Below are 13,563 nucleotides of genomic sequence, written 5' to 3'. Positions count from 1 at the left end.
TTTGCTCCTGGAGATGGTGCGTAATCTTTTCCATGGTCATTTGGGACCACACCTTTTGCAGCCAGGTGTATACCAGCGGCGGGTCTTGTTTCCTCCAGCTTTGAGCTATCATTGCCCATGCCGCGATGACTAAACCCATGAAGCTCCTCCATTGTGCTTTGTGTAGTCTCTTGGCCTGTGGGTCTTTAAATCTGCACAACCACACTCTATCCCCCGTTTGGTCTGCCTCTGGGAATATTTTCAGGATTTCCAATCGCACTTCCTTCCAGAAGCCCTGTACTCCCTGGCAGTCCCACCAGATATGCCTCCAGGTTCCTGCGCCCGGGCACCCCCTCCAGTAGCAATCCAACGTTGCCGGGTACATTGATTTGAGCCTCTCTGGGGTGTAGTGCCATTGTGTGATTATTTTCAACCACATTTCTCTGGTTTGGACTGCCCTGGTGAGTTTTGGGATGCCTGCCCAGAGTTCTTCCCATTGCTGCCTGGTTATTTCTTCCCCCAGCGTGGCTTCCCATCTCCTCATGTATGTCCATTTAATTTCCTCTCCTTGTGTGTTAATGAGGGTATAAAGGGTTGACACCAGTTTTTTGTCTCCTGGGTTGGATATTATGTACTTTTCAAATGGTGTAAGGTCCCTTGTGGCCGCCTGGAAGATCTCTGGTGTGCTTAGCCAGTGTTTTATTTGCTCGTATTTATAACGATCGGCTTCTGTTAGTTTCCACATTTTTTTACATTCCTCGAAAGATCGTATTTCATTATCCTGGATCATTTCACCTATTTTCCTGCATCCAGCTGTTTCCCATTTTTCAAAGGCGCCGGATTCCTGTCCCGGTGGGAACTGAGGGTTTTGGCAGATTGGCATGAAGGGGGCCAGTGGGGTGGTCATGATTCCCTTCCTGGTTTGGTCGTCCCATGCGTTGAGGGTGGCTTTCATGACCTCACTAACTCTAAGGTTCAGGTGTCTGTGTTGTTTATGTTTCCACAGTAGGTCCTCCAGGGGGGTCCTGGCGACCGCCCTGTCTTGTGTTACCCAGATCGTCTGTTGGTCCTCCCCCAACCATCCCTTGAGGATCCAGAGTTGGGCTGCCTGATAATATTTTTTAAAGTGAGGGAGGGACATTCCGCCTGCCTTGATAGGTGCCGTGAGAATGGCTCTGGAGATCCTCGGGGGTTTCCTGTTCCACACATATTGCGATATGGCTTTAGAGAGTGCTTTGGTAGAGCACCCTGCGGAGTATGTTCATTTTTACTGATTTAATTCTACCCCACCATGAGATCCTAAGCGGGGACCATCTTTCTAGATCCTGCCTGACTCTAGCCAGGAGATGTGTGTAATTGTTCTTATAGATCTTGTCTACTTTGTGTGTTAACGTCACCCCCAGGTATTTGATACCCTCCTCCACTATTTTTAAACTTAGCAGGCCTGCCACTGTTTCTGTTGTCTCCTTGTCTCCGGCAAGGAGCATGATCTCTGATTTATTCTTGTTAATCTTCAGGCCTGAGATCTCCCCAAATTCCTTCAGTATTTCTATGGATCTTGTCAGGGAGTTCACAGGGTCTTCCAGGGCCAATAGCATGCCGTCTGCATATGCAATAACTTTATGTTGCCTGCCCGCCATCTCGATCCCCCTTACCCCCTCGATTCCCTTATCTTGATTAGGAGAGGCTCCAAAAATATAGCATATAGCAGAGGTGATAGGGGGCATCCCTGTTTCGTACCCCTCGAGATCTCCACCCTCTCCGTGACTTCTCCGTTTATTGCTATTCTTATCGATGGGGAGTTGTAATTGGCTTCAACCATATTTATAAATTGATCTCCGAACCCCATATGCTTCAACGTTTTAAGGAGGAAGGACCATTCTACCCGGTCAAAGGCCTTCTTGGCGTCTAGTGAGAGTAAGATTGCTGGTGTGTGGGTAATGCCTATTTTTTCTATAAGGTGAATGACTCTTCTTAAGTTGTCGTGTGTTAGCCTACCTGGGATGAAGCCTGATTGGTCTGTGTTTATTAGGGTCGGGAGGAGGGGTGAAACTCTGGCGGCCAGTACTCTAGTGTAGATTTTGGCATCTAGGTTTATTAGGGCTATCGGGCGATATGAGGCCGGGAGAGTGGGGTCTTTACCTGTTTTGTGGAACACGAGGACTTTTGCTTCATTCATGGAGGAAGTTACGTTTCCACTGTCCTTGAATGTGTTTAGAAGCCTCGTCAGGAATGGAACTAAAGTGTCCGCATATTTTTTGTAAAATCGAGCCGTAAAGCCATCCGGGCCTGGTGCCTTTGACATAGGGAGGCCCGCTATTGCCCTGTGGACCTCTTCCTCTGTAATCCTCGATTCTAAAGCCTGTTTGTCTTCTGCTATTGTCGGTATGGGAATAGATTGTAGGAACTTGTCTTCTTTCTTTTCGTCCGGGTGCTCCGTTGCATATAGATCTTGGTAGAAAGCCTTAAAGGCCCCCCCTATGTCCTTTGAGTTTGTATGAGGTATTCCATGCGCATCCTTGACGTTCAGGATCGTCATTGCTTTCTGTTTTTCTCTAAGTTGTCTTGCTAGATATTTGTCCGCTTTGTTGGCCTTAATATAGTATCGCTGTTTTAGATATAGTAGGGATCTCTCTGCTTTTTTGTTGCGGAGCATCTCTAGTTGACCATGCACGTGTTTCATTGCTTTCTTGAGGGTTCTTGTGGGATGGAGTGTTAGCTCCTCCTGTATGTCTGTTAGTTTCTTCTCGAGCGTTCTTTCCCATTCTTGATGTTGTTTGTCTTTGGCTGCCTTTTGTGCTATGACATGTCCCCGGGTTACAGCCTTAAAAGCTTCCCATACTGTTTCCAGTGGAGCTTCTCCATTGTCGTTTAGGTCAAAGTATTCCTTGATTTTGTCCCTTAGTTCCTCTCCCTGCACCTGGTCCGTTAGAATGTCGGACGGCATTCTCCATCTCCAGAGACCTCTTCCCCTTCCGGGGGTCTGTACATCGAGCCATAGCGGGGCGTGATCTCACAACGCTATCGCTCTCTTTTCAATATCCTGAATCCTCCCCACCAGTCCCACCGACACCCAGAAATACTCAATCCTCGACATTGTGTTGGGCACGTGCGAGTAGTAGATGAATCCTGCATCTTGCCCCTTTATTTCCCTCCAGGCATCTCGTAGTGCCATCTGTTCCATCCTTAGCTTTAATTGTTTGGATGGAGTCCCATGTGCCTGCGTTCCCCCCGCACTCCTATCTATGTGAGGTTGCCAGGCCAAGTTCAAGTCTCCTCCCAGAATTACCTCTCCCTTCGCAAATTCCTCTAGTTTCCCCAGGGTGTCCCGGAGAAATCCATCCTGCCCAGTGTTCGGTGAGTATATTGCCACTAGGGTGAGCCTGTAGCCCTCTAAAGAGATATTAACAAATGGGAACCTCCCTTCCCTGTCTACCCGAGTGTCTATGAGGTTTGCCACCAGACCCCCTTTCGCTGCAATCATTACTCCTGCTCTTTTTTCCCCAGCATTCGCCTGCGCCCAGATCGTATATCCTCTGAGGTGTACTTTCTTTTTGTCCTGGGCCTTAATGTGTGTCTCCTGGAGGAGCAGAATGTCCGCCTTTTCCCTTCTTACCAGGGCATCCATTTTTTTCCTTTTCACTGGTGAATTCAGCCCCCTTACATTTTGTGAAAATATTCTGAGCTTCCCCATCCCTTCTACTCTGCTGGTTCAATTATCGTTCCTGTATACTGTGATCCCTTCCCTCTTCCGGATTGTCCCCCACCCTGCTTCCCCCCCAAACTTCCCAACTCCCCCCAAACTATTCACATGAATTCAACTTCGATCCCGAGGAGGGCCCAGGCACCTATGGTTGCTAGGGCGTTGCGCCTATCTCTCCCTGCCCTCTCATACCTCGGGATTAACTGTGCGGGGGGTCCTAAACCCCGCTTCATCCTCAGACCTGGGTTATGTCCCTCCCATTCCCCCACCGGGCCTCATTCTACTTGGTAATCCGAGGTTTTCTGGTTAATCTTCTTCCGCCCTCTCCCTTCAAGGAGGATGAGGTGGCGGCCCTGTTTTATTATCTCTAATGGTCTCCTGCTGGCTTCCCTGCTTTTCCCCATCCATTTGGTTTCTTCTTTTGTCTCACCACTTCCCATCCTCTCAGCCTTTTGTGGGTCTCCCCTTTCGTCCTGCCATCCCTCGTGTCCGTCTCCTCCATCTGCTTGTCCATTATATTGAGGCCTTCCTCGCAAGAAGTCACTCTTCTCTGCTTGTCCTCCCACTCAAATAGTAGGCCTAATGGGAACGTCCATTTGTATCTGATTTCTTTTGCCACCAATTCCCTCACCAATGGGGCCATTTCCCTTCTTTTTAGGAGTGTTGCTGAGGCCAGATCTTGGTACAATTGTATTTCCACTCCATTCATCCTAATGTGATCAAGCTGCCTCGCTTTCCTTAGGATCAGTTCCTTTTGTGGGTAAGACGTGAGTGCTGCTAATACGTCCCTCTGTCTCTCCCCTGGGGCGTCAGTTCTTCTCGGACCCACCCTATGAACTCTGTCTATCCCAATGTTCTCTGATTCTTGTGCTTCGATTATATCTCTGAACACCTCTTGTATCGCTGTTTTGAGGTCTTTGTCTGTCACCGATTCGGGCACATTCTTTATACGGATGTTGGATCTGCGGAAAAAGTTCTCCAGGTCTTCACACTGAATTTCCAGGTTGTGGGTGAGCCGGATCAGGTGTTCTTGTGTTTCACTGTTCTGTTTCGTTTCCTCTTCTATGTTTTGTACGATTCTCTCTACGGTGTCTGTCCTTTCCTCCAGCTTGGCCACATCTATTTTCAACTCGTGTACCGCCTGCTTCATCCCGTTTTTCATGGAGGCGAATTGGTCTTGGACTGTGGACATAAACTTGTCCTGGAGCTCTGCAAACCAGGCCTTCATATCATCCTTTGTCGGGGGAAGAGCGCTCTGGTTTGGGAGGTATGTGTCGGTAGAGAGTTCTTCTCCTGGCCTGTCTTTTGGGGCTGCCTGAGCATCTGAGGAGCACAATTGTAGCAGACTTGTGTCCTGTTTGTGTGATTGCGGTTTGGGTTGAGAGGGGCCCCCTTTCCCCTTTGCTTGTGACATCTTCCTTGATTGTAGAGGTGGCTGGTGGCAGTGGTGGGAGGGCTATGTTTGGTCCCCCACGAGTCTGCTGGACCTGCCCCTTTTTATCGTGCTCCGCCGCCGTGTGCAAGGGTCTTTTGTATCGGGGGGAGTGTTGTTGCCACTCCTATGTCCTCCTTGGGTGTGGGGGCGCCCTGAGTTATATTGGGGTCTTATTCCCCCTCCAGTATGTCCCCCTACTGGTTTTCTTTTTTTTTTATTTGATTTATAACATCTCCCAATGATTGTGAGGCTTTTTACTCGCGTGTTTAATGTCTTTAAAATCATTTAAACAGTAAATTTGACATCAGCTAGTCCCGAGAGGGGTGACATGCTGTGGCATGCTGGAGTTCCAAGTGCTTTCAAACATTCAATTGCTGAAAGGTATTAAACATAAGACAAGAGACTAAGAAGTGAGATGCCTGAAGTAATTTTGAAGCAATGAAAACACTGATTTGAAGCAGATATAAAGAAATATCTAGGTGGCATGCCACGTTAAAATTAACGCTGAAAAGGGACTTTCAGGCCCTGCTGTTTGAATAGGTCATAAGAACTAGCACCAAACATTTCCCATCTGAAACATTGGTGCATTGGTAGAGCTTCAGATTACAGTGCATGAGGTTGAAAGTTCTAGGAAGCTGTCAAAATAAAAAATTTTCTTTTTTTAAATTTGATTTATAACATCTCCCAATGATTGTGAGGCTTTTTACTCACTTGTTTAATGTCTTTAAAGTCATTTAAACAGCAAATTTGACATCAGCTAGTCCCGAGAGGGCTGACATGCTGTGGCATGATAAGTGCTTAAACTATGCATTTGCTGAAAGTGTTTCAATATAAAACAATCCGACAATGATTGGAAGGGTATTTTTCACTTGCAGAATGTGTTTGAACTCCTTAAAACTGCACATTTTCTATCAGCCAGTCCAGAGATTGGCGGCATGCTGTGCACGCTGTGGCATGTGCCACATGTCACATTCGGCTCCTACCCCTACTCTTGCTGTGGGAATTTGTGGCATACTCCTTTTCCCTAGACTTGAACTACTGCATAATGTCACGGGGCGCAGAGGCTCATATATTATGCTTCAATCACTTTCTTTAGTCTTTTCTAGAGTAGCAAACGTGAGTACATTGAAAAAGAACTACATTTCCAAAGAACCATAGGCATATATACCAACATTGTTCATCACTTTGGAGGGAGGTTGACTCACAGAAAGCCCATTGGATTGCATTGGGGTTACTATCAGTGCTTTAAGTGAGAAGGGGCAGCGCCCTGTCAGTCTCTGAAAAATGTATCTGAAACAGGGTGCTGCCGAGGATACATAAAATCCCCAGTGGTGGTGATCACTACATCTTTTAGTTACAAGGATGCCTGGCAGGTGTCAATGCCAACATTAAGGAGGAATAGGGCTAGTGTTGACCCCTGCTAGGCATTCCTTTAGTTAAGAGCTGTAGGGATCAGCACTGGCTCCCTTGGGGAGAGGGTGATGGTCGCTGCAAGGGGCTCCCTGGCGGGGGTCGCTTTCCAGCACATTAGGCCATTAAGCTGTGGCTTGTTGAGGGACTAATAGGCTGCAAGCGACCCCCACCGTTAGGTTAGGCACCATTGGCAAGCCCTGGATCGTTTTCCCATGGCACTTAAAGCACTGGTTACTATTATTTTAGGAGGGAGAAACAAAAAAGCAGAAATATTTTCACTTAAAAAATAGTGAGCATCCCGCCTAAATCGGGAGGGTTGGCATGGATGCATAGGAGAAATTGTAGTTCATCTTCTTTTTCCAAACGGGCTAGAACACTTGTTAAACTCTTTCAATCACATCACAGCCTGCCTCAAACGTCCTCCTCACAACACACTTCCTCTTTCTTTGCTGCTCGAGCTTGATTAAGGCAAAATGAAAGAAAAGCTCGAGCTTGATTAAGGCAAAATGAAAGAAAATACCACTACACAGGGTACTGCACAAACCCTGTCACAGCTGCCAACATTGTTCTAATGTTATCAAAGGCGATCATATTTGTCACCCCAATACAGACCGGAAGATCACACTAAGAGATTTTACGACTTTGGCCACACATTTTTTTTATTTACGCTTTCAAATGCCCATGTGGCAAATACTATGTGCGACAGACGACAAGACGGGTAAAAGGACCGCTGGACTGAACACAAATCCAGCATAAGGACAGCCAACACCAAATCACCTGTCTAAAGACAATTCAAGAAAGAAAGACACAGTGGCACAGATGAGGTGTGTGGTACTCAAGGTCATCTATCCCTTACCAAGGGGAGGTAACTTACAGAAGAAAATGGTACAAAGGGAGCTCTACTGGATATACCACTTGGTCGGTATCAGTCCCCTTGGCATGAACAAAGAGTTCTATCTGGAAACCTACCTCTAGATTTTAAGTGATCACAATACCTGCTACACAGGAACCATACATGACTAAAGGTTGGGTTAGCTGACTAGTGACAAGAACTTGACAGCCGATTACACATTTGCTGACCAGATGTACTAAATCTTTAACTTGTAAGGTCTTTTGGGGACACCTTTAGAATATATTGGTTCAATATAGTTACTATATCACACATATGTTACCCATTCACTCAGATATATATGTGAATGTGTTTTATTCATAACTAGCTGAAGAAGTGGGACATAATGTACCCTGATAATTGAATGTAAACCTGTAACAAATTAATCTTGTCTGAAACCTTGTAACATCTTAAGCTTGCTAATCTACTTTAGAACCCTGGGGATCGCTTCACATGTATAGCTAATTACAGCCTACTAACCTCATATATTTCATTACGTATCTACACTTTTTCCTAACATCATATTTTTAATTACCATTCTGTGATCAGTTACCCAGATGGTTGCAAATATATGGGAGGTTTCCCATATAGGTTTATATGGCTTTGCTTTGTAATTCGCAAGCATTGCCTTATCATACTGACATGAATTCAACAGATCCCTCTATCATATGAGACTTCTCTTTCTCTCATACGTGCCACCAATCACGGATTGATTTCAGTTACCAAAACATTTCCACAAGATTTCACACCTGTATCTGCAAGCATCGTACTGACATTATCTAAATATAATTTTCTTTCACATTAGATTACCAATACGTGCCACCAGTCACGGACTGTTACTGTGGGCTAAGACAGTAAACGAGCACGATGATGTCATCACATCTCAATCACGGTTTGTTTATAATGGTGGGCATTTTTGGATCCGCAAATCGCTTGGCAGTCACGGATTTCGGGGGAACAGAACTCCATTAACTCCATTAACATAGTGAGTATGAATCTTTTATCTTTACACCTAGCCTTGGTGGCCAGTTGATAAATTCTAGAGTCATTATGGCCTAATTCGAGTTTCTCAATACTTTGTAGGTTGACTGGCATCACCTGTTGGTCCCCTGTTTATCAACCAGCAGCGAAACACAGCAACATTTCCTTTCACCACATGACGGTCTCCCAGACCTTGGTAAGTGAATGCTTTTATTGCACATTCCAGTAGGACTAGGTAGTGATTGGTGACAATACCTCACTTTGGACTCTTTATCATGAACATCATTGTTTCCTACAGGCATTGTGGTGAGGACTTGTAGAGACGAATCAGCACTATTATATTTTCCGATGGAATGCCTTAGGGGACAAGGATTCCCATTCCCAAAGGGAACTTCCTATACAGGAGACTTTATCTAGATACATGGGACTGCCTTGCATCCAAAACATTGTGTCATCCTTATGTTTGGCTGCAGGTAATGTGGAAACCAACACGTTATCTGAAAATAAAGGAGATATCACTTTAAGAAGAAATGGCTATGAAAACGGGACGAGGAGGCATAAACAGAGGAGCGAGAGCGGTACACTGGGGAAACCCCCTGATGTCAGAACACCAAGGAGAGGCGGAGCTGAGTGCAGCTGCGGAGCCCGCAGATCTTGGAGAAGCAGGGAAGGCAATTCGGATACGTCAGAGAAACGGCCTAGTAGACATTGGGAGAACGAGTGTCAGGACAGAATCAGAGGAGCATCTGAAGAGGTGGCATGACCACAGAGGAGCCCTGGTGGACATTGAGCCCTTCTAACTATGTCAATACCTGGAGGAGAGGAAGCGAGGAAAGCTTTCATCCACTGCCATTCTGGCAACGTTGCAAGCTACAGAATAGCCGAGACTGGAGCAACTGAGAAACCGAGAAGTGAAAGCGAGAAGGGGAACTTGACCTTCCCGAACGTGAGCTGACTCCCGCAAAGTCATCCAAGGCTGATGCAGGTACAGGGGTGTAATGGAGGAGTGGGTGCCCACTGGGAGGACGAATAATTAAGCAAAGAGAATATGATTGTGTTTTTCTTTCAGTGTTGACACTTGTAGTCTGTGCGATCCCAGAAATTAATTCCAAACAATAGTTCAATTGTGATGAAGACAACTCTTAGTTTATTGTCAAAATATATATAAATCTTCATGTATTGCTTTCATACATATGCTTGTTGTACAGTTCGTGTTGGTTACTCATGCAATTTTCATGTATTAATTTCCATACATTTATGCGTGCTTTACATTCCCATTGTGCACATATGATCTCCCAACACGTGTTTCCCCACAGCATTAGCCGTGGTTCCTCAGGAGAGAATCCTTTTGTACTAGTCGCTTTCTTTACTTAAAATAAAGCACTTCAAAAAGGTCTGTGCTGTGTCGGACTCCTTCTTCCGACCCGGCACAGTACAGTGTGTGCTCTCGCACCCGCTTCCAGCCATCTGGTTGACTGAGCGCCCTTCCCAGTGTGCAAATGTCACAAACGCATGTTTGTAGGGCACTGGTTCACCTAAGTTAGTTTTAAGTGCCATGCTACTATGCAAGTCTATGCAAAAAGGACAAGCATACTTGCCCTTGGCACTTAAGGGGTTAAGCTAAGCAGGCTTTCCTAAGGTAGATGCTGGAGCTAAATAACTCCTAGCAATTCCGAACCCCGCCTAATATCTACATGTATAGTTTTCATGATGCAAATTAACAAGGGGTGTCCTGGGAGTCCCTCTCCCAGACATTAGTCCTGGTTACGAGAGACTTACCCAAAGTCCTTAGCTCAATATTTTTTTTTTTTTTTTATTGTTTCATTCAGTTTTTGCAAACTTTTTGAAAACCTTTTTTTTTTTTTTTTTTTTTTAAACACTTACTTCTTACAAAACAAGAAAAAAAAACACTTTTTAAAATATAGCAATTGCATCTAAAAGCAGCAGAAAACATTGCGACTGGACGACAATTTTTCCCTTGGCTTATCGCGCCTAAACTTTAGTAAGTCTCTGCTCAGGCGATTTTTCTAGATCTCTTTTAATTCAGTACATTCTTATTCCATGTCTCCACTGTTCGCCTGATCATTCGTTTGCGATTGTCTTATCCTCATCGTATGGAGAAGTCTCCTCTAACCGAATTTGAATTTTGTCGAGGAATCTCATCATTGCGATCAGTAGGGATTTACTTTCGCCGATGTGGAGGTGCGTCCACCATTCTTCTAGACCATACGACAAGACTCGACATCTCTCTTTCTTTAAGCATATTTCTCGCTGAACTTTAAGTTCAGGACAATGCAGGACCAGGTGTTTTAGATTTTCATCTTCCACTGCACATAACCTGCATTTCGAGTTTCTTGCCGCGATCTTCCTTCGATGGATTAGAATCTCTTTTGTTTTGTAGATGTTTAAGCGAAATTTCAGATATAGTCTTCTTAGTCGTTTACATGGTGATAACTTTAGGTATTTCGCTAATGTGTTACGTTTTTTTGCTTCAGGTGGAGTGTTCCGCATACATTTATGCGATGATCTTTTTTCGTTGGTTTCTATCCAGTCCCAGTCTAGTAATTTTCGCTTTACTAGCTCTGGATTCTGCCATAAGATGTCTTCATCTGAACCCAACTGCGTTAAGATTTCTTTACATTGTTGTTTCCACTCCCATAATGCTGATTTTGTTTGTCTTTTGTCATCAGTCAGGAATTTGACGGTGGGTAAGTTTGCTGCTTCATGGGTTTTCCTAAATAGCGCCAGTTTGTTCCAGGTGATTCTCGCATTCAGAGTGGGCAGACCCATCTCAAATAGTACACATGCTGTGGGTGTACTTAGTGGGATCTGAAGAATCTTTTTCCAGAAGATGCTTTCGCAACGGGCCCATATTTTGTAATCGCATCCAAACATATTCTCGGCACCGTAAGTGAGAATTGGGCATACTTTACTTTGATAGAATCTTCTTACCGCTTCATAGGAGAATTTGCCATATTTTTGTTGTAGAATGGTGCCTTGTGCTGTTAATAATTTGCAACTATTTAGGAGATTTTTTGTCATTGGGGTGTCATTTATACTCGAGTTGATTGTTGTCCCCAAGTATCTTGTATGCGGTACTTTGTTTAATTTATTTGTTCCTATGGACCATGTTGTTTTTTTTTTATTTGTACATCTTCCCCTTTGATTTTCTAATACTAGGATCTCCGATTTACCTACGTTTATCTCAAGACCTAACTCTTCAACAAAGGTTCTTAGAGCTGTAAGTTTTCTTTGGAGCCCTATGGGAGTCTGGTCTATGATTACCATGTCATCCGCATACATGATGTGGTTTATTGGGACTCCGTTTATGAGTGGCGGGAATGCGACCACAGAGGAGAACACTGTTCCAACTTCCGATATATAGAAGTTAAACAGGGTCGCTCCTAGCGGGCACCCTTGTTTCACGCCCCTCTCAGTTGGTATGGGTTTGGTAAGGTTTCCTTCACGATCTAATCTCACCTGTATGTAGGTGTCGGAGTGTAGCTCTTTGATGGCATGGATGAGGCTCGCATTACATCCTCTTTCTTTAAGTTTTTCCCATAATATTTCTCTATCCACACCGTCAAATACATTCGCCATGTCGATAAAGGCGAGGTATATTTTTCTTCCTGATCTGATGGAGTCAATTTTTAACAGGTTCAGTATCAGCAAGTTTATACTACAGTCTATGCCTTTGACAAAGCCCGACTGGCGTTCGTCATATACTTTGTTTTGCTGGATCCACTTGGTCAGCTGGACTAGTAGCATTGAAGCGAACACTTTTCCTACTACATCAAGTAGAGCTATTGGGCGATAGTTTGCGGGGTCAGTACGAGCGCCCTTCTTGTAAATTGGAACTATGATCCCGGCTTTCCATGTCCCAGGGATTTTCCCTTCTTTTTTTATTACTTTGAACAGTGTATAGCAAAAATTTGACCATTCTTCAATGTTTTCTTTTAGGTCTGCATTTGATAGGCCAACAGGTCCCGCCGCACGGGAAGCGTTACATCTTTTGTTGGTCATTCGAATTTCATCTCTTTCCATCTCAATTTCCCACGGCTGTCTCGTGTCTTCATTTGTTGTCTCAGATGTTTTTCTCCTTTGAAATAGCCTTGTGTAATGCCTTACCCACTCTTTTTCTTGCACCATGCTTGATAGCAGCGCCTTATCGGAGCTCTGTGTGTTATTAATGATGTCCCAAAATCCTCTGGTATTCTTACGATTTAGCGCCTTCAACATTGACTCTGCGTCTCTTTGTTCTATTATGGCTCTGCGCTGTTTATACCAGTTATTGTACCGTTTTTTTACCTTTTTTATCTGTGTTAGTGTGTCCGTTGTCTGAAGGGCCTTGATTTTCCGTATTAATTTCCTAGATTCTCTTTTTCTTCGTGCGACTTCCGGGTCAAACTGATGGTTTCTGTGTTCCGGTCTCAACGACGACGTTCTCTTTTTGACTTTATAAATTTCAAGGAATTGTTGGTATTCTATTGCCGTCGGGCAATTCTGTTCTTGAGATTTCCCTACTAGTTTGGTGATTGCCACAATATCGCGTTGTTTCAAGCGCAATCTGTTTCGGGCAGGTACCACAGATGGATCTTGTCTCCATTGCTTACGCTCCTCTAAGATGTTCTTGTTCCATTCAGCTGATACTATGTTGTGGTCGCTGTGATTAGTCATGACCACCTGGAAGGAGTCGATTTCCTGGAATATGTTGTCAGAGACAAAGATGTAGTCTATTATTGACTTTTGTGCTCCTTGTGTCCAGGTTGGTTTAGCTGGAATATCACCATTTGTCGCTCCGTTTAGCATTACTAGATTTCTTGAGGACATTTCGTTGCGCCAGCGTTCACAGTTTGTTTTTTCTCCGTGATTCACTAGTACCTTAGCTTGCGAGGTCTCAATCAGCTTCATATTAAGATCTCCACATAGTATTAGTGATGCGTTTGGGTCGTCTTCTAGTGTGCTATCGATAGCATCTAAGATGTCATCCTCAAATTGTAGGTGCGAATTCGCTGTTGTATTCCAATACACGTTAAAAGCATAGATAGTCTGATTGTTAGTTTTTGTCGGACACACTGGTTCAATGCTAGTTTTTTGTAGATGGGACGATAGATTCCACGTTTCCTTAATTCTCAGACCCCTTCTCCTTTTAATTAAAGTTAG

Source organism: Ambystoma mexicanum, chromosome 5p, assembly GCF_040938575.1.
Source record: "Ambystoma mexicanum isolate Mex_15411 chromosome 5p, UKY_AmexF1_1, whole genome shotgun sequence".
NCBI lineage: Eukaryota > Metazoa > Chordata > Amphibia > Caudata > Ambystomatidae > Ambystoma > Ambystoma mexicanum.
This window is presented reverse-complemented; position numbering follows the sequence as displayed.